The following is a 26,508-nucleotide window of genomic DNA, read 5'->3' as shown; positions in this document are numbered from 1 at the left end:
AGAAGAAGTGGAAGCTGCAGAGCATGCTCTGCAGAATTTGCTGTCCTCTGCGTGAAACATTGCTCTCCATGTAGGATTTGCTGTCAGGAATAGTTCCTGACCATGAGAGCAGATATGAAAGTGCCTCAGCAGAGGGAGGCTTTTGTGTTCTCTGTGCAATGCAGATGCTGCCATCCTTTTGAATGTTTATTGTACTGAGAGATGAAGCTTATTTAGAAGAATCTGCTTTCTAAATTGGCACTATAGGAACATCTTGTTAACAAAGCACCTGCTAGGGCTCTGGAGAGTTGGGATCCCTGAAGCACGAGCCTTCAGGCATGCTCTCCTGCCTCCATTCCTTTAGGGAAGGAAGGATTCGTGCATTTTTAAGAACATGCACAGCACCCTTTATAGTTTATAATACACACACCCAAGCCCCCATCCTGCTTTGCAGCATGCACACATTGTTTGTAGCACTTAATTTCTCATTTAACCAGCAAAAGCAGCAGAAAATATATTTATAGGTAACCAAGGTTTGTTGAGAGAAGCTACTTTGGCAATCAAGCAGTATACAGTAAATTAATGAATATTCTTAATACACACGTAAGGGTGGACTACTATTTCCCCCTACTCCAGAAAAAGTTGTTTATGCCTGCTTAAGAAGATACTGGCGTTCTAAGAGAATTTGGCAGGTGAAGGATCAAAATGCTGCCTCGTAGCTTTACAAAATTGTTATTTCTACACACGGTATGATCAGTGTGATCTTAGATCTGACATGGCTCCCAACAAACTAGCAGCTGCTTTTAAACAGCAAAACTCCCCAACAGGAGTCTTCAAAGATTAACAGAATTCATTTATAAAGCACAGGTCCAATTGATATTACAGAGACGATGTATTAGTGCCAGCTTGCTTCTCATGTGGAGATTCAAGCCAAGGATGGCATTGTTACACTTCAGAGGCAATAAGCAAACCATGTTTCAATGGGAGTACCTGTAAATGATGATGATGATGTCTTTGTACTGACCTATTCTTTTAAAACTTATAAAATATTTCAGTGCCTTGGGAATCTGACACTCAGTACCACCATGTAGTATAAGGGACCATTGGCTGGTGAACCAGAGATTTAGAATAAGGCAGGGCAAAACTGTGATATTAAAGCAGAATATAATATAACATCAGGCTTAAAAGGAAAAAAGAGCACAAAAACAGCATGCTAATTTTGACTTGGCTACATCTGGGAAAATGCTATTGCAAAACCAGATGCTCAAAACACGGTGCCAACAGCAACAACAACAACAGCAACAACTTTATTATTTGTACCCCGCCCATCAGACTAGGTCACCCCAGCCACTCTGGGCTGCTTAGCATTTTAAATTCTTAAGAAAGTGGCAAAACCCTTGGCAAGTGAACAATGACATCCCAGTCAGGTAGAAGCATAAGTCAGCATGCAGCAAGGAAAAAACCACTACTTCTTTTAGGAGGAAAGCTATGCTCACGTTAAGGCTGAGCCAAAGGTTCTTTTTTAATAATATTTTTTTATTAGTTTTCAATTACAGTCCAATAATAGCCTCACTATAACAATACCAATTTATAATACAATTATTAATACCAATCGTTCAAATACCAAATTGATAGATAATTTAGATAAAGTGGTCCCCCGCGTGTTAGATTTGATGGTTTTCTTTATTTATGCGTTCCAAAATCTTATTAAGGTTGAGCTAAAAGGTCTTACCTCAGAACTTGCCTTTCCCAAACAGGGGCAAGTAAGTGAAATTATTTGAAAAGTTTGTGTGATGGGGTAGTGGTTGTTACACTTGGTAGTGGCAGCAGAGGTAGAAGCAGAGTTTCTTCTCTCTCTCTCTCTCCTCTCTCTCTCTCTCTCTCACACACACACACACGGGGACACACACGGACACCCTGTATAGCTGTGACAGTGGTAGAGCTTCTCTTGGTGACTTTCTGGCTTGCACAATATAGGAAGATCAGGTTTAACTCTCTGCTCACCCACTAAAACCACCAGGCATCAAATTCATGGAGGATTAGGCTATCAATGGCTACTAGTCATGCATAAGCCTGCTTGGGAGCTTCCCTCTCTGAGAAACAGGGTGCTGGGCTGGATAGGCTTTTGGCAGTGGGATCTTTTTTCATTATCGTTGGGATTGATAGTGAAGGCTTTTCAGCTCAGGAATCTGCACTGGCATTCACAGACCCACATTCCGCTAGCAAAGGAGAAAAGCATCTCTAGTCTGAGCGTATTCAAAGGTGTGGCAGTACGTAGCTCCATGTCACAACGCTGCCCCTTTAAACCCACTACCCCTTATCTGAGGGGTGTTACCAGGCCTGCTGCTGCTTGGGAATATAATAGATCACTCAAAGCTTTGGATATTGTTGCAGCAACTTATGCTCTTTGGCACAGTATTTTGTGATACTTGACCATGGTTGCAGATTCTGGTCTTTCATAGACCAGTTACTTTCTTACATGTGTCCTTTAAACTAGCTGCTGGTCACATTCAGGTTTGCTCTCCCCTAAAGAAAGTGTGTGTGATTGCATCTAACCTCCCTTGGATTATATTTGTAATTGTGAATGAGCTGAAAAATAAAAACAGTTTGCACTTAGAAAAGTCAAATAGAAGTGATTAAGACATTAAATGGATGCGGTGCTGAGTGGTCATCCGGGCTATGTAGATGGCCATGCCCCGTGCCCCCGGGCCACCACGGATTGGCTCATTTGAAGGACAGGTTAGGCAGGAACCCATGAGTCTCTGCTGTGGTGGGAGGGGACGGGGAAACAATCTAAATCTAAACAATCTAAACAATCTAAAATGGTGCTGCGCATCCGGGGAGAGAGGCAACCACCGCTCACCAGCAAGACGGTAAGTGGCCATTCCCACACATCAGTAGTTCTTGCAGATATTAACCTTCTGTGATCAACTTTATGTAGAATATCTGCTTTGCTCCTGGATTATATTGCACTTAAAAGGCTCCCCGAGAGCTGTCAGTGAATTGTTTATTGTGCAACAGAAAGAACTGATGCACATTATTGCTGTAATAGTTTTGGAAAGTGTCTTGTTTCTTTGGCAGTAGGAATGGTTGTGATGAAAACAGCAAGACAAACTCAGGCTGTGCATACACTTCTCTACCACATAATCTTTGGAGGAAACCTTTTTTTTTGTAACAGCTTAAATAATAATTTTGAAAATGCCTCCATTTTAAGCTGCAGTAAAGGTCACTGGTGGAGGAGAATAGTTGTTGTTTTTCCAGCGATGGGTAGGGAGAAATTCAACATCCTGGTGACCTTTTGTTTATATGCATCTATCATCTGGACCCTCCATAAACATGCTAACAGATCTGATGTGGCGCAGAAAATGGGATGTGGCAGTGGCATGGAGAGAGACAGGTGGCGGTGCTTTCTGAAAACATCACAGAAACACTGCACCAGAAGCTTCTTCTGATATGCTGGAGATCACTATCCCCATCACTCACAGGCTGTCAGGGCTGCATCCCAGACACACACACGCATGGAATTCTAAGCATCGCTAGCCGCTTCTAGGATCTCGCTCAATAAGACAAGAAAGCTGTTTTGTTTGGAGCTGCTCATCCTGTGGCCGGAGGTATAGCAAAGAGACGAGGAAGGCAATTACCAGGGATCCTACACCGTCTCTCACTGGAGCATGCAGCTCAATAAATGGATGACATCAGAGTGCAGTAGAGGTGGTGGTGGCGGCGGCAGCTGCTGCTGCTGCAGCAGCAACAGCTACTCAGCTATAGCCCTGAACAGAGGAGCCATAGACAGCAAAAAAAGAGTTTTTGGGGGAGGGGAGGGGAGGGGAGGGGAACTGTGGAAAGCCGCCAGGGTGTTGATTGATCACCACTTCACTTTCGGCTACCCGAAATACATGTTGTTGCAACAGACAATGAAGGTATGGAATACGGAGCGGCGTGGGGATCACTCAGCTGTGAGATGGGATGCAAGTGGGCCACATGTTTCTGTGTACGTCGAGATCTGTATCAACCCATGCAATGGGGATGGGCCTATTGCAGGAGGCCAGTGGCCTGAAAGCAGTGGAAGTATAGTTCTACCCCAGGTCCATTTTGGAGCCATTTTGACATCAGAGGCGAAGCATCCACCTTGATGTTGCAGTGCTGAAATGCTGGACAGCCAACCTATTAAAAGAAGCAACGTTGAAGCAGCACAGAGATAGTGCCTGGCCTCCTGTGCTTCTGCGCCTTTTCCAAGTATTCGAGGCGGAAATTCAGCTTGCAAAAGGTGGTTTTGGTGAATGCCTGTTCCCGCCCTCCTCTAAGAACAGATAAGTTACTCATTTATCTTACAGAAGCGTGCTTATATTTCAGTCTAAAGGCATTCAAAATGGTAGGGACAGCAGGAAGCAGTGCTACAACCAACAAAAGACTGCTCTGTAAGAGCTGGGAAGAAAATCTACAGAGAGGCCCTGAGGCCACATTGAAGCGCTGTGAAAATTTAAGTACCTCTGCTCAGCTCAAGTGCACAATGGAGTCTGATTCTGGGACTCATTTGGAAGACGATTGAGTAGATAAACAGAAGCAGCTGCTTCTGAAGTTGGGCCCCATCCTTAAAGATCTGCCTCTTGAGAGGACTCAGTTATACTGAAGAAAGACTGAGACACCAGCAACATTTCTATGTTGGCCCCAGACTTTGAAACTTGACTGCAGCAAGTGGAATCCATCTTCACTCTATCCACAGTGAGTAACATTCGAAATAGCATGGGGATGGGGCAATTTCTCCAATCCTTGCATTTGGTCCCAGTACTGTTCCCTTCAAAAGTAGAGGATATGGCTTTGGTCCTTGTCTGGGAGAATGGGCAGAACAAACATACGCCCTATGGGCAAAATTTTAGAATGACAAAAACAAAGAAAACCCAAGGCTTCAATTTACATAAACTTACTTGGGGAAAACGTCCATTTGACTCAATAGAAATTACTTCTGGGTAAACATGTACTGGACTGGGTTTCTGTCTTGCAGTATCTTAAGTGAATTAAATAGCTGGTGTAAGATGCTTGCTTAACTGTTAAGTATTGCTGGTCTTTTTGACCTAGTTGACTTGAGAGCCGTACAGAATGCCTTCTTGGAGAATGTCCAGTAGTTCTTGCACAGAAAAGCAAAACCTCACAGTCAGTGTGAGATTGAATTGGGCCTAAAACAATTGGATATGTCATATTTCAAACAGTGTTTTCATGATTTAATTTGGATAGACTTTTTACCAACTGAAAGTTTTGCTGCTCTTCTCAAACATGCTGCAACACTTGTCTTCAAGAATGTATTTTTTTCTGCAATCCGGCAAAACATTGGGTGCATTTAAGTCCATAGGAACCAGTTAACTGAAGTACAGCTTATCATTACACTGTATTCTGTTGATGTGCTGCCGATACATTTTTCTGGGATCTGTTTTGGATTTGATCCTTTTGCTGAACATTTACTTTCAGTTGAACCTGGGGAGAGGGTAAACAGAATCTGTCAACAGCACTTCACAGTTTGAGGTGCCTACCTTTTATGTATTGCTTTCAATAGGGACTTTTTTTGGTTCTCCTACTCCAAGGTGTGTTCTTGACCTTGACGTACTTGCATTCTGTCTGTGAACCACCATTTTTATTGCTTTGTCTGCTTAGCACCAAAATGAGCAGATGGGTATGACTTGTTCGTATGAGATTAAATTGCCAGTGTCTGTCTTCATGCCTGTGAGAGATACTGTGGTTTGGTTGCCTAATGAACACAGGGTGTAAGATATACAGTACCAAGTCAGTTAGATCTAGCACAGAACACTGACTAGAGGTGCCTTGCCTGTGTTTCGGACAAGGAACATTTTCAGCCCTGCTTGGAGCTGCTGGGGTTTGGACCTCAGACTTTCTGTCTGCAAGGCAGCTGCTTCACTACTGAGCTATGTCTCTTCCCCTTTGATTGAATTACAAGCAGTAAATGCATTAAGATTGCTAATTGTATCAATTTAGAGGAACCACTAACATGTCTCTCAGTCTGGAACAGAAACAAGGTCATCCAAAAACAAGCTAGTCTTTTTCTCATATTCAGGGGACTCCTGAGTACAAAGAAGTGTATAAGTTTGTAAATTGAAAGGAATTTCTTTTTTAACCCAACAATGTCCTCGTGAGCTTCCAGAACCCAGTAGCTCAACTCATTGTTTGTGGAGGGTACTTCTTGGTTCATACTGAACACCAAAGACAGGAACTGCTGACTTTACTGCTATCCTTTGGGGATTTTTTTTGGGGGGGGGGGTGAGTCGGCAAATGTGGTAGCCCAATCACAGCTATGCTAACATCCTAGATTTATCCATTATTTCCCAAGGCAACTTTCACTTTCACTATAAGAAGGATGGGGGAGGAAAACTAAGAGGTCTAGAAGAACCATTTGTTGGGCCAACTTTTTGAGTCTATCAATTAAGTCCACAGTTGACTTGTGGAATACTGAAGATGTTAGTTGCAAAAAGGAAGGGAAATTGAGTGAGAATGTAAGAACATAAGAAGAACCTGCTGGATCAGGCCAATGGCCCATCTAGTTCAGCTTCCTGTGTTCACAGTGGCCAACCAGATGCCTGCAGAAAACCCATATGTAGGATTTGAGCACAAGGGCACTCTGCCCTTTTATGGTTTCCAGAAACTAGTATTCAGAAGCACTACTGTCTCCAACTGTGAGGCAGAGCAGAGCCATAATGGCTAATAGCCATTGACTAATTGATAGCCCTCTCCTCCACGAATTTCTTTAATCCCCTATTAAAGTCATCTATGTTGGTGACCATCTCTGCCTCTAGTGGGAGTGACTGCCATAGAATCATAATCATAATCATCATCATCATCATCATCATCTAATATTTATACCCTGCCCATCTGGCTGGGTTTCCCCAGCCACTCTGGGCAGCTTCCAACAAAATATTAAAATACAGTAGTCTGTTAAACATTAAAAGCCTAAACAGGGCTGCCTTCAGATGTCTTCTAAAAGTCTGGTAGTTGTTTTTCTCTTTGACATCCGGTGGGAGGGCGTTCCACAGGGTGGGTGCCGCTACTGAGAAGGCCCTCTGCCTGGTTCACTGTAACCTGGCTTCTCGCAGTGAGGGAACCACCAGAAGGCCCTCGGCACTGGACCTCAGTGTCTGGGCAGAACAATGGGGTGGAGACGCTCCTTCAGGTATACTGGAACGAGGCCATTTAGGGCTTTAAAGGTCAGCACCAACACTTTGAATTGTGCTCGGAAACGTACTGGGAGCCAATATAGATCTTTCAAGACTGGTGTTATGTGGTCTCGGTGGCCACTCCCAGTCACCAGTCTAGCTGCCGCATTCTGGATTAATTGTAGTTTCTGGGTCACCTTCAAAGGTAGCCCCACATAGAGGGCACTGCAGTAGTCCAAGCGGGAGATAACTAGAGCGTGTACCACTCTGGCGCGACAGTCTGCAGGCAGATAGCGTCTCAGCCTGCATACCAGATGGAGCTGGTAAACAGCTGCCATGGACACAGAATTGACCTGTGCCTCCATGGACAGCTGTGAGTCCAAAATGACTCCCAGGCTGCGCACCTGGTCCTTCAGGGGCACAGTTACCCCATTCAGGGCCAGGGTGTCCTCCACACCCGCCCGCCTCCTGTCCCCCCAAAACAGTACTTCTGTCTTGTCAGGATTCAACCTCAATCTGTTAGCCACCATCCATCCTCCAACTACCTCCAGACACTCACACAGGACATTCACCACCCTCATTGGTTCTGATATGAAAGAGAGGTAGAGCTGGGTATCATCCGCATACTGATGAACACCCAGCCCAAACCCCCTGATGATTTCTCCCAGCGGCTGCATGTAGATGTTGAAATACATGGGGGAGAGGACAGAACCCTGAGGCACCCCACAAGTGAGAGCCCAGGGGTCTGAACACTCACCCCCCCCACCACTTTCTGAACACGGCCCAGGAGGAAGGAGCGGAACCACTGTATAACAGTGCCCCCAGCTCCCAGCCCCTTTAGACAGTCCAGAAGGATGTTATGGTCGATGATATCAAAAGCCACTGAGAGTTCCTAGTTCCAGCAGAACTAGGAAACAGCTCTCACCCTTGTCTCTAGCCCGCCAGAGATCATTGAGCAGTGTACCAAGGCAGTTTCAGTCCCATGATAAGGCCTGAATCCTGACTGGAAGGGATCCAAATGGTCCGCTTCTTCCAGGTGTGCCTGGAGTAGTTCAGCAACCACCTTGCCCAAGAATGGAAGATTTGAGACTGGGTGATAGTTGGCCATATTGGCAGCATCTAAAGATGGTTTTTGAAGAAGCGGTTTGATAACTGCCTCTTTCAGTGGGTCTGGGAAGGCTCCCTCACAGAGAGAAGCATTCAGCACCCCACGAAGCCCACTGCCCAGCCCTTCCTGGCTAGCTTTTATAAGCCAGGATGGGCAAGGATCAAGGAGGCAAGTGGTTGGTTTCACTCGTCCAAACAGCCTGTCCACATCCTCAGAGGTAACAGATTGGAATTGATCCCATGCAACTTGACTAGACAGGACTCTAGCGCTCTCCCGCCCTGGCCCTGCTCCCACGGTGGAGTCTACCTCTTCCCAAATCTGAGCAACTTTATCTGCAAAAAACTTTGCAAAATCATTGCAGGAGATCATGTGGTCCATACTGGGCCCCAGTGGAGCAGGTGGTTCCACTAAATTGCAAATCACCTGAAAGAGTCTCCTGCTGCTGTTGTCTGCAGATGCAACAGAGGCGGTGAAGAAAGTCTTAGTTTTAACTATGTGCTGCATGAAGAAGTACTTTATTTTATCTGTCTTCAATCATTCAACATTCAGCTTTATTGGATATCCATAAGTTTTAGTGCTATGAGAGAAGGGGAAAATGTTTTCTATCTACTTTCTCCATGCCATGGAGTCCCAAATGCTGTAATCTTTATTCATAGGGATTTGCTCCACCCCCTTGATCATTTTGGTTGCCCTTTCCTGAACCTTTTCCCAGATCTACAATATCCATTTTGAGGTGAGATGACCAGAACAGTACATAGTATTCCAAATGCAGCTGCACAATGGATTTCCCCTGAGAATAGGGGAAATGGTCTCCTTGATGCCCTGACAATTTATGGTTTTCTGCAGGTTACCATTAGGGTCAGTGAGATGCATGCCACGAGGTCAAAAAAACTTCCCTTTCCTTCTACTCCCCCCAAGTTTATATTGCTATATAGTTATCCACAGCTCAAAATATTCCTCCACAGGCTGTGTGCACTACATAGTGCCTTAGTGTTCATGGGCATGATGATCAGTGCATGTGCATTAGAACCAATATGACCCCTGCACCTCACCTGGAAATTTAATTGCACACTTGCATGGTGGTGGGTGAATGCAATGCCAGCCTTTTCTTCTAAGAGGACTCCTTGAGTTATGAAGGAGGGAGAAATGTCTCCCATGGCCAAGACCTCGCCCAAACAAGGAGCCTGGTTAAGGTGGCCATTTGATACCTGACTTAAAACAAAAAAGTAAACAAAAAATATTACCAAGAAGCGGAGAACAGAGGAAGAGATATTCATAAGATGTGTGTGCTTTACTTTAGATGTCTAGATGCAATTTTAGAAATTACTAGAAAGTAAGTAAGACTGTAATACACCGTGGAGAAGGCTGTGGCCAGGTGACTGGTGTATCTGTCCCACCTGCCAATTGTTGATGAGTAGTTTCAAAGCCTTTCCTCTCCCTTCTTAGAGATCTTTATCCTCAAACCAGGCTTTGGCAGCTTTCAAATAAAGAATTCCAGTAAAGGACTGGCCTTTATAATGCAGGACACATGGCCACCCTAATTCAGGTTCAAGACAAGGAGTGAGTGGAATGTGGCTCCTGAGTTAGTAGAAGGAAGCCATCTTCCTGCCCCTTCTCAGGGCCTGGATCCCACGTTAATTTTGAAGGGGCAGATTTTGGAAAGCAGGCCTAGGCCTTCACCACGCGCTGCCCATGGCAATTGCTTTCCCATCCCTTTAATAAGAGTATGGTTCTGTTTCAAAATAGGCTTCTGTAAAAGATGGTTTCTGCAGATGTTTGTCATGAATCCAGGGCTATTTAACATTTTCATTAATAACTTGGATGAAGAAGTGAAGATTATACTCATCCAACATGCGGGAAATATGAGGAATTGCAAACACTACAGAGAACAGGATTATCATTCAAAATGACATTGGAGCAACTGGGTTATATGTCATGGAATGCAATTAAGGAATGAGAAATGGCAAAGCATCACCCATTGGAAAGAAAAGCCAAATATGTAACTACAGAAAGGGAGGGACAGTGGCCAGCTTCCAGCACTCCTGAGAAGGCTTTAGGGATTAGCGTGCATCACAGTCTGGATGCAGAGTCAATACCATGACATTGGAACAACAACAACAAAAGTTGGAATATTGTGTCCAGGTCTGATTATCATATTTTCACCAGGATGCACTCAAACTGGAAAAGATTCTGAAAGCAGCTGTGAAGATGTTGAGGAATTTAGAATGCACGACCTTATAAGGAAAGGACAAAGGGACTAGGAATATTTAGCCTATGCAAGACAATATGTGAGAGGACTTGAACTTTTATCACATTGTGTGGGGACCCCTCCTATCATCAGAAACTGTTCTGCCATTGCCTGATAGCTCCACAGTATGTTATCCCATAAACATATAGTATGTAATTTGTTCCTTGAAAGCTCTGCTGCATCACACACCATTCTGTCTGCCACCTACAATGTAGCTGGATAAGGTTTGCCCCAAGGGCCTATCTTTAAACTTCAGAAAGAGTTTAAAGAAGCCATGTTCCTATGTCTGGTAGCAAAGACTCTCGTATTGCAGGGATTTGTTCCCCGACTTTGCCATGTTCTTTGGACTATTCATCAAAGGTTTTCTTGCAATGGCAACTAGGAACAGGCTTGCACAAGAAGAGTTTGGCAGGAGGGGTGAAGCTGCTTTCTGTTTCAAGCTGCCATTCATCTGGAGATCCCATCTATGTGGATGGAAGAGTGACAACCTTTGACTCGCTCACCTTCTAAAAGAGAAGGCTTGTTTCTGAAATGGACAGGGGTTTAGAATCATTCTGTTGGCCTCTGTGCATCGTGATAAGTATTGGTGTGAAATCTATACCTCTGAGACTGCTTCCTGCTCATTGGGAGCAAGGCCATATGAAGAGCAAATGGCTAAGTGATCTGGCTTGGTGTAAATGTTAGTGGACTACATTTAAAACTTAAATTGATATTGAACAATGAAGGCCCCTGTGTGTCAATGTTGCTTCTAGCTGCCCTGAAGGTATCTGGAAGGCCCTGCAGTAACTGTGCATCTAGGGAGAAGTACCTCTGCACTCGCCACCTTTTGTCCTCCTTATGAATGACATTACCTGATACTTCGACTCCAAAGCCCTTGCTTCTGCTTGCTGCAGACTGTGAGCCAAAAAGGACCTAGCACAGTGACAGGTCTTTCCAAAGCGTGCAACAGGAGCATCTCCTCCCATCTCAGCCAATGAAATGGATGTGATAAAACATGGTTTGCAGCGCTACAAGGAAGTTTGCAAGTTGAAAAACCCAACAGACTAGTCCTTTCAGTCTTTTGGCAGCCACCTTCTTGGCTTTTACTTTGCTGCTCTAAGGTTGTATATCTAGGTGATGCTCTTCTTGGTGAGGCAAACATCATGTGTGGATTGACACACAGTGGCACTGTTGGCTATCTGAGTATTCTCCCCACACTATATAAAGTAGTCATTGCCACCTGTTAAGACAGGTATTTTATTGTGGCTTATTGCAGTTCAGATGATATGACTTAATCTGGGGGGTTGATGATGTGTGAAGGGTATTAATATGTGGCAAGGGTTGGACTTCATGATTTTCTACTCCCTTCCAGCCCTATGACTATTCCATGAAGAGTTAGCTCCTTTCAAAGACTAGCTCAGGGATCAGCAAGGTTTACCTTGCCTGAGCTGGTTCACACCAGTGGAGATCCCTTCATGGGCCGGATCGCTCGCTCACGTCCCTGCGATTTCTGGCATCTGTGTCTGCACAGACACGATTTCTGGAGCCGTGGAAGCGAGTCCCCGTGCTGCACTGGTTTAGCGCAGCACGCGGGGACTTGCGGAGCGGGTGGCTCGGTTCAGGGGTGGCTCATGGGCTGGTTAAACGACCCCCGTGGGCTGCTTCTGGCCCATGGGCCTTAGGTTGCTGACCCCTGGACTAGCTCTACCACAGCTAGCATTCATTCCATAAATAGAAAGTGTAAAAATGCTTGCAGTATCATGCCTTAACTTCCCTACATTGTTGCTCAGAAAGTCAGATAGGAATAAGCCAATCTTGTGCTGAAGCAAGCATAAGCCATTTTCCAGCAGTCAAACTATAAAGCGGCAATGTAAGTAGTAAAGGGCTGCAGGGCCATTAGCACCACTTCCGTTGTTGGGCAGCTTGTGCCAGCTTCCCCTAGAATAACTTCTGCAGCAGGAAACATTTTCTATTCATGGAGGCCCAAGGTCCACAAATGTGCAGGAAGCCTAAATGAGTAGAAAAGATCTCCCACCACAGCAGGACCCAGGAAAGTTGGTATAAACTGTGCTTGATGAGAAGGAATGGAAACATATGGAGAAGGCTGGCAATCTTGTGATTCATCGCTGTCACCCTGATGGAGCAAATACTTCTTAACTGTATCATAAACTCTTCTTCTCTAGTCTTGCCATGTCCTTAGTCATTGGAAATCAATGGGGCTCCACCTTGCATCTTGGGACAAGTATGGGTGCCACCAGAAAGAAAAAAATCATGATGATTCTTCATGTCCCTGATCAGAGATTGGAATAATTGTGGCATGTTCTGCAATGGGGTCCTCCATGGCACCAGGGAAGCTAACAGGAACATATTTTTATCCACACTAATACCAAGTAAGTCTCCATCACATTCACATTAACTATGCCACTGAAGAGGTGTGTCCAACTTCACGTCAGCATGTTACCAGATATAAATATACGCAGATTACAATATCACTAGAAAATACCAATGCTGAGCAATTTCTTCTCTTTGACTGCAAAAGCTTCTTGGTTTAAACTCAATCACTAACAGAAGGTGATACCCACAAATTGAATATTGGAGGAGCAGAAAATGTATTGGAAGGAAATCAATTTTTAATTTTTTAAAAAAGTAGGAATGGAACCTCACACAAGATTAAGCAAAAATATTGTAGGATGGGATAAACAGGAAATCCGAAGCTTCCATAAAACCTGGAACATGTTTGAACACTTGACTGCTGAAATCAGCCTTAACCCATTTGAGGGCCATAAGCATAACAGAAAGGTTGGACAAAATGAGCATCAAGGCTTGTTCCTTTATCTGACTCAATCCTACATTACCGTTGTAACCCAGAGGAGGATGAGTATTGTGATTGTCACTTGGACATCCCAGCAGAAAAATCTGTCTCAATGAAGAGGAAGAGGATTTTAAAAATAAAATAAGAAAGATCCCTGAAAAGCACTAAAAAGTTGTGAATACTCCAAACAAGACAGCTGCCTCCCTCACCTGCTCCCTGAAGATTTGTGTTACACTGTCCTCAGGGACCTGTGAATTATCTGACTGGTGTTTCAAAACTGCACAAGTAAGTAATAGGTAGCTGTTATAGAAACTGCTAAGAGACATGCTTCCTCAACCAACTCTGTAGGTACAAAATGACCTGGGGAAACTAGCCAGTGTTCAGCTTCAGAAACACAGGTGTCTGATCTCAGCTCTTGAAACTGATAATTGATAAACTGGGCAACTTGAATGTGTCATGGAAGGTGTCAAATGTTCACACGCTCACAGCCTGAGAAACTGAGTTGTTTATGTGATGATGGCAGGCCAAGAGTCAAACAGCACAAGATTTGACAAATTATTTCCAACTTTCCCATGTGGCTGCATGTGGCTGAAGCAGACCACTGATTTCACAACGCTTACCACAACATCATTGAAGACACATGAGATGTAATAGCTATATGCAGCAAAATACTGCAAGGGAAATTTAAAAATTCCATGGTGAACAAGGCCCTTCAGCTGGACAAAATATATGGAAGCCCCATATTCCAGTTAACAAATTATGGTCTGCAGCCAGAGTACTAGTGAGGTAAAATGAACTACTGTAACTGAGCCATGAGCCTTTATTCACTTCAGATAAAACAAGGCAGCCTTCATTGTTGTACCACTAACTTAAAGAGATTATTAGCCTGTGAACTTTTCTTTTGGAGAGAGGGAGAGGCAGAAATATGCCGCTATCTTTTTACACTTTATTTGAAGAGTGGAGTCCATACCCTCAGTGTGACTCATCTTGGCACTGCTACAATATAAAACACAGCTTTCCCACCCTTCTTCCCCAGCACCCACTAAAATTGACTCCGGGGAGCTCAGGAGAATGCTCAGAACAGTGAAGCCAAATGCTTCCCTAATGGAACAATCACTTAAGCATGATGTTGAATTTTTCCCTAAGTTTACAAAGTTATATAGTTATGCATTTGGGAAATAAATAATGTGGTCAACAGGAAAAGACAAGTGAGGTGGAGCGTTTGGAGATGGGATCCTGACCATAAAATAACTATAAGCCACTGAAGAGATCCTTGACTTGCTAGTTGTGATCATCAGCATGCAGAATTATTAGGGCATGCATTTCCAATACTAACCTCAGATAATGCATTGCTTGAAACAAGTGTCCAGTTTTGGTCATTCATATCTGAGAAGAATATGTTGAAACTGGAACAAATGCAGAAAATAGCAAGTAGGAAAAGTAGGGACCCAAAACGTTTTGTGATCAGAGGGTTACAGAGCTGGGCCAGCTCAGCTTAGGAAAAACGAATAGACATAGGTATGATCTGTTGGCAGCGCTTAAAAATAACATTTCCAGGACATTTCAAAACTCATTAAAATGGGAGCCTTGATCAGGAGTCCGCAGATAATAGTTGCCAGGTGGTGACCATAACCATATTTCTGGGGACTAGCAGGAAAGCGTCTAAGAAGTTCCACCATTGGCGAAAATATTCTTATTGTCTCTAGTCTCTATCTGGGTTTATTGCTGAGGACTGTTACTTTTCCTTAGTCCTGTGACAGCATAACTGTGTGCATAATGGAGTGCAAAATACCTGGCTTTGCCTGGGGATTGTGTCTGGTCCTGATCTGCATAGATGCTTTCAATATGTTTGATGCGTTTTATTTACACTCCTCACTTGTGCCTTTAAGATGAAGAATTAAATCTGGAGCAGCCATGAAAACTACTGAAGGCAGCATTACAGGCTCATGGATTTGTTTGTGAGTTTGTGCTGTGAAGCTACCATAGCGAGCAAGCGAGCAAACCCTTGATTTTGCCTGTGTTTATTCCTGTGAGGCTGCTGCTTGGAAGATTTCCAGTCTCCTCTCACTTCCTTGGGATTATCAAGGTCTAACAAAAATATGGCATGCAAAAATATGCAGCAAATTCAGGAAGGCTGCCTGCCTGCTTCCTCCCCCCCTTAAGAAGAGCCACTTCAGGATGGGAAATTTGGGATTCAGAAGATGGGGGGGGGGGGTTATTCAGCACCTCCTGCCTACTACCACTTTGACACCCCTTCTCAAAGTGGATTTTCTCTTTTTTAAAAAATAGAACTGTTATTTTAAACATTAATCTGTTGATTGTATGAATGCTTAATTGCTTAATCAATTACTTTATTAATGTGACTTTAAGCTGTGTATGAATAAAACATTATCTCGAAGAAGAAGGAAAAAACACTTTTTCAGACACATGCCACAGCAGACATCTCAGAAGAGGCAGAGGTGGGGGACTCTATAATATCTAAAATTACTGCTTGTGAAGTCCAGTTTGGATTAATTACAAATGAAGCAGTGGAAAGGACATTAGATATTTTTTTTTCTCCTTTTGAGAATATTGAATTTCTCATAAAATCCTTTGTGAGCAAAGCACCATTTTTAAAGCACTAAATGAGATCTAAGCAGGAGCAGCAGATGTACTTATATGGCCAAATACTGATCAATAAATACTGAAAGAGAAACCCTTTCCAAGAGAATGTTGAAGCAGCCCTCCCCCTTTTTTTGCTTTTACACATGTAAGCAATGTGATGAGGCAGCCCACAATCCCCACGCTTAAAGACTAGTGACAATAGAGAGCCCATGTAGCTCAGTAGGAAGAATCCTTCCTGGGAAAGGGCACTCAATAATAGACTGACTTTTCCCTTTGAGTTGTGTGATTTATTTTGACATAATACACAAGGCAAAGAAAGAGGAATTCATTAGGGTGAAATAGATTGCTACATAACTGCTAAGATGAAAATAAAGCCACTGGCAGAGAAAATGGAGGAAAGGGATGCCTTAAAGACACAGATATGCAACAAAGTGGTGGCATGTGGCTATAAAAGAAAGCCAGTCAGTAGCCTCAGTCGCTTTTTCTCAAGCTTACTGGGTTTGACAACTGTTCAGCAGTTAGTGCAAGTTACCTCCATATAAACCAGCTTTATAGACTGTGACAAAGATGGTTTACTCCCATCTCCCAAGGTGGGTTATGGAGGTGCAAATACTGATTTATCAGCAGGAACTATTTAAATAAAATGGGCATGTAAACATAAGTTAAATCTGAATCTATTTCTTATGCCATTAAGATCGGCCTGCCTCTGACGCTATTCTTTTTTCAGTATAAGGATATATGGGATAAAAGGATAAAAAGGACGAGTGTGGGAAATGATAGTTTATGGGTTCTTGTTTGGGAAGTTCTATCTAACCAACTCAATAGAATTCCTCACTGCCTCTTCCTCTTCCGGCATATAGACATTTGTGCATTATCTATATGAGACATCATTTTACCGGTGGCCTAAAAATCAACATGTTTACAGAAACTTGTTTGAAAAGTTCTGTATACCCCACTTGATACAGTTTCTTACTCCTGGCTCTGCCTCTTTCTCTTTCTGCATAGATATTTGCACATCATTATACTAGTGACTTAAAGTTAGCAAGAAAATAATCATTAAATTTCAAACCAATAGTGCATACAATATAGTGTATACAACCAGAATACATCACTCTTTGCCATCACCTCCAGTCTCACCAGTTTAAGATGACAAGAATACCATGAACATCAGTATGCATGCCCCAGCTGAGCTATATGATAGTCACTCAGGTTATTGTCTTCCATGAGTATCTCTTCTCCACCACCTGAATTATGATATTATCTTCCACCAGACTTAGTAATGGGAGAGTAATTCAAAGGGGTGATGTGTGATGCATGCAAAAGCATTTCTCTCTCTCTCTTTTTAAACTGAGCAGCCACAAGCCAATGCAGAGTGTTGACTTCAAAAAGCTTAAATACAAACATTTCTTTGTTGCATTCTGACCAGTGTCTTTATTATATTTGGTGATCCTTTCATTATATGATCCTTTCATTATATGAAAAGATAAAGAAAGTCCTCAACCATCTTTTCCTACTCAAGTTGTAACTTTGAAATATTTTGCCATATTATATACCTTTGGCTAATTAAATAATCTATGGCCTTTTATACTGTAGTGGGGGGCGGAGTGTTGTTTTTTGTTTGTTGCCATGTTACATATTTTTGTGTTTTTATATTGCAAACTACTTTGCGATCCCTGGATGAAGGGTGGTATAGAAATGTAAATAATTAACTAACTAGTTAATAATACCACTTTAGCTTATCTCTTGGTCTCAGTGAAAACTCATGGCACTTCTACTTGGAAGTAAGTCCCACTGTGTCCAGTCCTTTTTATCCTCTTCTCTATGCCTTCTCCATTTGTGTGTACAATAGTTGTTTCAACAGAGTGCTGAAGACATACAATTTATTTATACAGACCATTATGGGAGACCCATAATGCACATTACTGCACATTACTGATTTCCCCCTTTCTAATAACACAGTTCTCCCTTCTGGTTGCTGCATCACTGGGATCTGAAATCTCACAAAGATTCCAAGATTGCTCTGTTGAGTAGGCAATAGGTTGTTAAGCACCAAGTGTTGAACTGGAGCAAAACAGACACATGACACCTGCGGCCTTTCAGCTATAGAGTGCATTCTCCAGGTCTGGAATTGGGGCATAGCCCCAGTCTGATCCCAATGTTGACACAGAATTTCATGTACCATTTTGTCTTTCTCTCTCCAAATGCTGCTATGTGAGATCACCACAGTTTGATTTAGCTATCTAAACTAATTTTATTGTGCAAACATGGCCATTTAAGCATTGGCTGGTGGGGTTGGTTGTTTTGCTTCTTGAGCACTGCTGCAATGGGGTTGGTTTATCTGCTATGTTTATAAATGTTATTAGCTGTTCTGAGGGCACTAGCTGAATGTGGTAATGTATATGACCAATCTTTATTTAAAGGTTTAATGTACTGACATGTTTGAAGAAATTATGCCTCAGAAACATTTGTGCCAATAAACCTGGAAAGAATACTACCTGCCTGTCTGGATGTTTATACTCTAGACAGTATCCTACTATATGACTAGAACTGTTTTGTGGAATTTGCCATCTGAAAAATAATAGTCTCAACTGTGGATTTCTCTTTGATATTTGTGTAAAGGCAGATGCATATGCTGCATTTAGCTTCTCTGCTATATTTCAGGATTAATGGGTGCTCCCCATACACCTTGATAATCCAACTTCTCCCTTGGCTCCACCCTCAGAGTTCCTTGGCCTACTGGGATCACTCTGTGGAAATTCAGATGCTGCCTGTGCACAGGTCAAGTATTTTAGGTTACAATCTTCATCCTAATTGCCAGTGCCTGCTTCCCCCTATCTCTTATTAATAGCTGTCATTCATTGCAATTTTACCTTTGGCCCCAATGCCAAAGCTGAATGTGCTAGCAGAGATTCATTGCTGGCATCTTCAGGAACTTGCTAAAGAGGGCCAACTTCAAAATAAAAATAGAAAGTGATAAGACCCAGAAATTCCAAGTGCAGAGTTGGTACTACATAGTGCAATGGTGGGAAACAGAGAAAATTCTAACACTACCTGCTAACTGTACAATGACAGTTCTGCCTTGTGATAGGATATCTGAAAAAGACCACTCAGTGAAACAAAATCTGTGCAATGCTACAGTGACATGTTTGTTACTCTTGTAGAGTTTTACTTATCCTGTAAAATACAGTCATAGCAACAGTGACAGCTTAAGGTGCTAGGTTTAGTTCAGTTTTGCATTTCCCTTTATCATGTTTGTTGTCCTTGAGCATATGAAATATATAATGCTGGCACATAGTTGGTGGTTTCTTCCTTTCTGCTTCAGATCTTTCTATGCCTTGTAATATGCTTATGAGCACATGTCTTGCTTCAAGCATCTTTATGGGTCCTTGGCCTGTCTCTGAAACAGACCTCCCTTCCTGTTGTCCTTTTGCTGCCCCATACTAAGCAAGTTGTCCAGAGACAGTGCAGATAAATAAGCTACCATAAATAAGATTTCCACTAGAGCAGGAATTATTCGGTAATGCTCACTAACTATGAATCACCTAGTCTAGCTGTTCTGTCTGCAGCATATATAATTGGCTGCAGAATCTGGATAATCTTCCATTAATTTGAAATCAGAAAACAGAGTACACACACTTCATGCAATCACAATGAATAGATATTATATTGGGTGACAATAAACTAATTCATTGGGATGCAGATGACTGCAATTTGCTCTCCCCATGCCAATGTGATCTTGCTAACAAGTGTTAATGATAACTGGGAGTGTACTTGCCAAAATCTCAATTTTTGCATTGCTTATTCATGGAGAACTTTGGCTGCTGCTATGAGACTATGTGCCCCTTCCAGCTTTCCTTAACTATATCTAACTGGCAGCACATGAAGTGCTTAATGAACCATTTTGAGAACACAGGGACATTTGATGAAGTGACACAGTGAAAGAGGGTCCTAACTGCACTCCTTGAAAGTGTGATAGCCTATCATGTATTCCTGTGAGCAGAACCTTGATGGTAAGGGTGGACACAAAGAGGGACATAGCCACACATGCATTTATACAGATTCATATCTACACAGTGGTTTTTAGTTGGTTTATTTTATTTCAGGTATGCAACGGAGGAGCAATCAACACTGAGACTGCAATCTAAAAGGGGGAAGTTTGTATTACTAGAAGATGACATGAAAAAGACATCAGGACCCTGGACAGAACTTAGGGAGAAAATGGGAGAAGAAGAAAGACAAGGGAGTGTGCCATCCATGACTTTGTGGATTTTGCAGGCTGATCCTGAAGAAAAGTCACCCACATTCTAGCTTTTCTGTCCATTTTTACAATTTTGTGTAGGTTTTTGTGGGATAAGTCATCAGGGTAACTTTGAAATGAATAGGATATGTGTATCAGAGACAAGCATGTAGGTAAACATACTTTTTTGGCTTAAGAAGCAATGTCTAATGCAACTCTTCACTTGCATGCCATCACATGTGCTCCTTATGCTATGCTGGAACAAATGCCATTACCATATGTGGGGTATGTGTATTGTCATGTTATTAATCTCATTTTCCCGACTCTTGTCATCTCCCATCTACCTGTCTTCATGTCCCTGTCTTCTCTTTGCTTACTTTCATTTGACTTAATTGTCATCCACTTTTTCTACCGAAACACACACAAAACAGTTTACAAAAGAGTTTCAATTAGGTACAATAAAAATATAGACATGCAATTCAAAACACACAGAAAATACTCTATATTTTTCAAGTCTCCTGCTCCAACTTCCTCCTGTTCTTTGTGTTTTTCTCTCATAATATTGCCCTGCTCATTTTTCATAGTATAATTCTATAAGATAATATTTCTAGTCGATTACTTCTCGTTTCAGGGATTTTCACGGTATTTCATTTGTTTTGTGTAATTTTTCATAGATGGCAGGCATCCTCAGTGAGGTAACTGACTTCTGGAAGTTACAAGATTGCTCTGGTAGAAAGGGGCTGCCTCATTTATAGCTCACTAATGCTAGCTGTTGAATAGTTAAGGACTTGTATAATGTTTGCATCCATTCAAGTGAGATTCCTGTGCTCCTAACACCATTTACACTAACCTACAACCTAAGCAGCAGATGTTAGAGAGCAAGAAACTTGAGGGTTGTTTATTTTATATGTGTTTAGATGCAGAGCCTGATGTAATATTCCCCCAATATAAAATGGAATTTGAAACACATATTCCTCATTTCACAAAGTATATGTCTTAAGAAACCACAATACTGTTTGGAAGTGTTGTGAGCACAATAATATATGATCCAAGTCCTCCCATTGTGTATATTTCTACAACTTTTAATAGGGGTGGGGGGTGGAAAATCTTTTTCAGCCTGAGGGCCACATTCCTTTCTGGACAGCCTTCCGAGAGCCGCATGCCAGTGGTGGGCGAGGCTAGAGGAAGATGTAGGTGGAGCAATGGATGCAAATTTTACTTTTGTACTGTAGGGTAGCATCTACATGCACCTCCACAGCCTGCTTTGTCCTCTACCCAGGTAAGCAAGAGTCATTATCAGAGTTCAAGGACATATTTCAGCCAGACCATAAAACAAACAAACTCAAGGAGGGTGTGGAGCAAGGCCAGTTGAGATGTGTGGCCTGGGGAGAGAGGGTGTGGATGAGTATAGACTCTGCTTCTTAGGGACATTTGTTGCAGAATTGCCCCTGACAGTGGAAAGAAGCAATGAAAAGAGGCAACTTTTATCTGAGGCGAAGTAAAGGGTGTGAGGGGGAAACAGGAAATGAAGCATTCTGACAGTGCTTGTCCACACCTCCATTTGCCCCTTTCCTCCAGGAAAACCTACAGTTTATAGCTGAATTAGACCATATTATTATTATTATTATTATTATTATTATTATTACTATTATTAATACCCTGCCCATCTGGCTGGGTTTCCCTAGCCACTCTAGGTGGCTTCCAACAAAATATTAAAAATACAATAAAACATCAAACATTAAAAACTTTTCTGCAGATTGTTGTTTGCTCTGATTCCGTGGCAAAGAGTGTGTTTTCCAGGGAAACAGGTGGGGAAAATGCAAAACTGCCTGCACCCATACCTAGAAAGCAGGGGACAAACAGAAATGTGGATGAGCACTTAAGAGTCTTAACTGATAGTATTCCAATGGGGATAAACTCCTTCATTTGGTTTCATGAATCACCAGGAAATCACATTGGCTATATATTGCACACTTTATCTGATTCTTCAAAAACAGAGAAACTCAATGGCCAAAACAAATTGCATTGTGCAGAGTTACGGAATAAGGTTAACACAATTTAAATGAAAAGGAGCAATTCCTGAGCAATTCCTGCTGTCAATAATCAGACATGCTAGTTTGGGGTTTTTGTTTTGTTTTGTTACTTAATAGCAGAAATCCTGCAAAGATTGTCCAAGGGTAGCTTGGCACAAAGAACACCTGCATCCATGGTTTTGCTAAGAAGAAGAAAGGAATGGGAAGAAGCAATCTTCTGAAAAAAAGTTTACAGTTATTTTAGACCATTTTTGTGTTTATGCGTGTACATAGCTGTTACCCAGACCTGCATGTTTTGTGACCCACCAAGCCAAAAATTCCCACCATTCACCTAAAACATTCCAACAGGGCTCAATAAATGGCCTGGTTCCTGCCCCCCTATTATTCAGGTACAGCAAAATCCAGGAGATTGTCAAATACCCAAAGCAGACCACAGTATATCACTGGTGGGCTGTGTTCAGCTGTAGTACATCACAAAATGTGCAGGCCTGGTATAGATATTCAGTTTGTCACTCCAGAAACTCAACCCAACTTTGGTTTGCTTAAAATATGGTAAGTGAGAACAAAGCTACTATCAGAACCATGGTTTTAGATCCTGGCTTGTCCTTCTATCAAACCTAAAAGTTGTTGAGCCCTCTCTCTCTCTCTCTCTCTCTCTCTCTCTCTCTCTCTCTCTCTTACAAAAATGCCTCCAAAACATGATTTTTCAATTGACTTGCCTAAGATCCAGGACAGAGCGTCGTCCCCCAGATGTCAATTCCACCTTTGAAATCATGGTCGCATCACAGGGAACTATGATTTGCTTAAAAGCAAAAGAAGCAGCTTTCTCTCTCCTCCTGTAGCATGTGAGAGGGGAGGTGGGTCTATGAGCCTGAGGGCAGGCTTGTTCACATAGTGGGAAACATTACAGTTATGTCAGAACTGTGCCTGATAATTAGAAAGAAGGTGGCTTTGCTTGTAGACTGAGAAAAATGGATTATACATCTGCACAGACAACTGCCATGTGAATTAACTGCTTAGAGTGTGCCTATTTTCCTTGATACATAAATGGTGAGCATCTGGTAAGCTCCCTTAAGTGGATGTTATTTTGTACTGCACATTCTCAGTGGAATGAAAGCAGTGCAAGCAAACTTAACAAAGCAATGGAACAGTGTGTGAAGCATTTGTGAAGAAGATCCTGGTACAGGGAGCTCCTGCATCATGAGTAGGCCTATGGCCGGAGAGCTCTCGTTGATTATGCTGAAACAAGAGCACATTCCCATCCCATAGTTTGGAGAATATGCCTTGCCACTATTTTATAAACTGAAATGTGAGGCTGAGATGACTCATCCAGCTGAGTGTCATACCAGAAAAATAAATCACCAAAGCCTAGGAACTTGCGGAATGTCAAAAACCTCAAATCACCTATTTGGTATTAAATGGTATAGCATATCATGTATCTATGCTTCCACCCCCAAACAATCTCCCAGTGAATTGATACTTAGCACTTGCAGCACAACCACACCACAAAGGATAGCTCGGAGTGGAAGGGGGGGGAGAGCACATGTATCCTAGTGCAAAGAAAAACCAACACAAGATCACAAACAGCTCCAATTAACACAGTACTAAACACAATACACTGATGCGAAGCCACCAGTGATAAAGCCATAACATGAAGATGCAATTTTTCAGAGGGAGTTATATCAGGGAATTGCAATGATAGTAGCTTATTTCATGAAGCTGCAATTAAGCTGGGTTAGATAGAACCATCTCTGTTTACAGGTAAACTTACTGAGATATTACAGCTGGTACAACAGCTGTGGTCCAAATGTGTGTGTGTGTGTGTGTGTGTGTGTGTATACATGCCAAGAGACGTGCCTGCAATTACAACATCTAAAGCAGTGATGGGTCAGATAAGCGAGAATCAGGTATACATAGTTATGGCTCTTGCATGCAAATAGCAGTATTCATTAATAGGTTAAGAAGACATGCATTCCTCAAGCCCACCAGTGCATCTTCACTTGCAAAAGGTTTTTTAAATTTTTTTTTTAAAAAGTATTGCTGAGTACATAAGAAATGCCATGGCTGAATCAGGCCAAAGACACAGCTAGTCCACTTGTAAACATTCAAAATAATTAACCTAAATCAAAAAAGGCCAAACCAACTGGACACAGGATGAAAAGCTGCCACACACTAAGGCACAACTATGCAAAGAGCTTTGCCAAGTCTCAAACAGCTCAAATAGTGAAGGCACAGCTTTCGGCTACAATCTGAAAGACACTTATTTGGAAGATAAGTCCCATTCATTTCAGTAGAGCCTACTTCAGAGTAAACACATTTAGGAATGGGGAGTGTATTAAAATAAATAAATAAACCCAGCTCCTTTTATTTAAGCATTCACGCACAATATTTTTTCCAAGCCACCTTCACTGGCCAGGAAAACCTGAAAGTTGCTTTTCTAAAATAATAAAGTTTGAAAATAAAGAATAGTTGTAATTGATTACATTACTGCAGAAGATTCAGCATTCTGTAGGGGGAAATCAATTCTAGAAAGGCTCCTAATTAAACAGTGAGAGTTGGCAAAACTGGATAAAGCTAGATAGCAAAAGCTCATTCACCACTTTCCTGCCTTGCACAAGGCCGCTATCACTTATCAATTTTATGCTCCATTTTCTCCCCTCTGCCTTCCTGCCCTGTCAAACCAGGCCTGCATATCTAAGCAAAAATCCCCCGTAACTTCCTCTGGAGTAGTGGAAATGACAATAATATGTAGCCAGTCAGGAAAAAAGTGGAAAAGCCTGGGACAAAGGAAGAGATGCTTCTGGGAATCTCTCTATAGGTCCCAGTGGCTATTACCTTCAACTCAGTGCTTTGTGCTTTCCATTCCTGTCTGACCTGTCTCCCATCCAATGAAATCCTTGAAAGGGCAGGCTCACAGGAAGTTTACATAAGTCCCTTTTCTGAAGGTTAGTTCCTGGTTCATATGTGGTGTTCGTTTTCCTCTCAATTTTGTGCCGCACGTCTGCATACCACCCTGCCCAGCGGGAGAGCATAATCCTATGGGCTCTGCCTCCACCTCAGTAAACTTTATTTGAATACACAAAACACAGACAATACACACATATATTGGTTCTTCTGTGACAGTTCCACAGAACTCATACTGCTTTTGGATGACACTTGTAGAGAAAGGTTTTCTTCCATTGAGTTAAACAGCAAGAAATGTCAGGAAAATAAAGGTGTGGTTTTTTTCTTTTTTTCTTTTTAACAACTTGTGAATGGTGAGCATCCATGGGAACAACAACAGCAACAAGGATGGATATATATGAAACAGCATGTTTCCACATACAGTACATTGTTTCTGTAGAAATAATATATCCATATACATCTATAATATAAACGTACAACAATCTCACAGTGAATCAGCAGGAAACAATGTTGGGTTATCAAGGTGGCTTGTGCCTGCCCAGCAGTACAGACCACCATCAATGCGCTAATGTGCCACAGAGTGAGGTGGACCCTGGAAGAGACTTGGTGGTCAGTGAGCCTAGAAGCTGTGTCTTAGAACCAGGGAGTGGCCCAGCACAGAATAGGCTGCCCCTCTATCCCCTCAAGTCTTTCGAGGAGACTAACTCACTCTTCAACAATCTGAAGGCAACAGAATGTGCACAAGAAGGTTAAAAATAAGAATTCACACTATATTGAAAGGAAAACCCACCCGAAGAGGCAACAGACTGATTAAAAGACAAGTCATCAAGGTCCCAGTAACAACAAGTTCCTGAATGTCAGCTGTGAGCATCAGCATGATGCTAGATGGTACGTATGGCATGTATAATTCGCTGTTTGACATAACCACATCAGCACACTCAGGTTTGTACTGCATATACATATAATGTTACACAGAACATACATATTGCAGAATATGGATACTGACATGTTTTCTTATTTGTATAGCATATTATATATGTGTGTATGTTATATATCTATCTATCTTTATATCTCTCACAGATTAGGTAGACACACAAAAATATATGACCCTTAAGGAAATCACTTTATAAAATACTTATAATATTGGGGGAAATATATCTGAATACAGTGCACTCCTGTTATACTGAATATGCTGATGCACATTCAATAGATGTAGTGAATAATATGAGCAGCAACCTTATAGCACAATCTACAAGGAGCATCTCATGCAGAAATCCCACTGAAAGTGTAGGGGACAGGAAGTAGAGGAGAACAAAGGCCATGTAGTCCAGTGATCTGCTTTGTGATTGATCCGTGAATCCTGACTGGACCATGAATCCATGGGCACTCTAAAGACCAGTTTGTGCAGTCCGGGTTGCACCATGTCACAAGCAAAGAGCAAGTGAAC

At 42.2% G+C, this 26,508-nt stretch overlaps 1 protein-coding gene and 1 long non-coding RNA gene across 8 annotated transcripts in view; one reads left to right on the top strand and one right to left on the bottom strand.

The window, feature by feature from the left end:
• LOC308470714 overlaps positions 1–21,727 on the top strand; it is a 39,268-nt gene extending 17,541 nt beyond the window's left edge. The window contains exons 2-4 of the long non-coding RNA XR_013982588.1: positions 17,623–17,668; positions 18,549–18,665; positions 19,991–21,727. This is a non-coding gene — a long non-coding RNA (uncharacterized lncRNA). The remainder of the gene's footprint in view (positions 1–17,622; positions 17,669–18,548; positions 18,666–19,990) is intronic.
• The window catches only part of SHISA6 (shisa family member 6), a 263,665-nt gene that overhangs the window by 176,899 nt on the left and 60,258 nt on the right, over positions 1–26,508 (bottom strand). The window lies entirely within an intron of this gene.

This window comes from Podarcis pityusensis, assembly GCF_964106645.2.
Source record: "Podarcis pityusensis genome assembly, chromosome: 2".
Classification (NCBI taxonomy): Eukaryota; Metazoa; Chordata; class Lepidosauria; order Squamata; family Lacertidae; genus Podarcis; species Podarcis pityusensis.
The sequence above is the reverse complement of the archived record's forward strand: the minus strand, read 5'-3'. Positions and strand labels throughout refer to the sequence as shown.